Below are 1,533 nucleotides of genomic sequence, written 5' to 3' on the forward strand. Positions count from 1 at the left end.
CTCTATGGATTTACCTTTTCTGGACATGTCTTAGAAATGGCATCCTACGATATGTGACCTTTTGTGTCTGTAGATTATGATTTGTAACCTTTTGGTTTCTTTGTGAGTACTTTCTTATGCCTTCTGTCTCTTCTTGTGAGGATAGTTTCATTAAAAGTTGATAACGTGATATATAAGTCAAGTTACTCGAGAATGTATTGTCAAGCAAAGGGACATCACGGTCTCTGCTTTGGGGACCTTGTACCCTTCTGAGGCACCTTGCTGCCTGGACTATCCATCACCTTCTGCCCAGCATCAATCCATATATTGATTACCCATCCAGCTGAATATGTTTTATCTCCGAGATTAGGGAATAAATAGAAATTGACATTTTACCAATGGAAAAGAACAGAGAGCCCAGGATGAGAGCCAGGCAAGATACGGACATGTGGTCTGAGGCCAAAGTGGCCAGTGGTCACATTGATGGGGAAGGGAGAGACTTAATAAACCAAGCTGGGGACCAAAAACCAGTCATTCATTTGGAAAGAGATGAAATGGGATCCCTACCTTACACCATATAGCCCCAGATGGTTTAAGGATTCAAAGTCAGATGTAAACTGCCAATCTCAGTTTAGACTTTGGGGAAAGGCCAGATTCTGAAGCAAGACACACAAAGAGCTGCTGGGTGAGGAAGATTTGAAGGCCTTGCATATCTCAGCTATTTTTCTCTGTCTCTGAGGCTCTGAGCAGCAGCCCTCCCTGCTTTGTCCTGGGTGGGAGGCCAACCCCTCTCCTAATAACATAATTAGTAGCTTTGGGACCATCAGAATACCTTAGCGAGAAATGGCCTTAGCTGGAGCAGCTGCTTGATCAACCAGGAGAGCTGGTGTAGGGGTGCGTGTGCACTTCACATCCTGCCTGGCTGCCCACTTTTAGCTGCTCTGCCCTGCTGTCTGGCTCAAATTCCAGCGGGCCCTTGACTGTGCTCTTTCCCCTACACCTCCTACCTCCTGGTCAGTCCGTCTGCAGACCCTATTGCTTTGCCATCAAATCCAGACTCCAACCACTTTTCGCCTCTTCCCCTGCCACCATTGCCACCTCTCTGGGCTCCCTGCTCCCATCCTTGCCTCCTGCAATTCTTTCTCCACTCAGCAGCCGGAGGGATCCTGTGAAAACCCAAGGCAGGTCACGTCCCTGGACTCACCCAGAATAAAAGCCCGAGACCTCACCACGGCCCACCAGGCCCTCTGGCTGACCCTGATCATCTCCTCAACCCCACTTCACCTCCTTGCTGTTGCTCAAGCATCCCCAGCATGTTTCTGCCACAGGACCTTTGCATCTGCTGTTCCTTCTTCCTGGACCACCCTTCCCTGGGTGTCTGAATCACTCCTTCCCTTACCTCCTGCACATCAACTCAGACTCCCCTTTCTCTATGAGGCCGCCCCAACCACTTTCACTAAAAATGCACCCGCAGCCCTCCCTGCCCCCTCCCCACAGCACCTTTCTCCCGCCTTGTTGCTTTCCTCCTCTCGGCACCATGTCTTTGTTCTCTGT

Source organism: Hyperoodon ampullatus (assembly GCF_949752795.1).
Source record: "Hyperoodon ampullatus genome assembly, chromosome: 18".
NCBI classification, from domain to species: Eukaryota; Metazoa; Chordata; class Mammalia; order Artiodactyla; family Ziphiidae; genus Hyperoodon; species Hyperoodon ampullatus.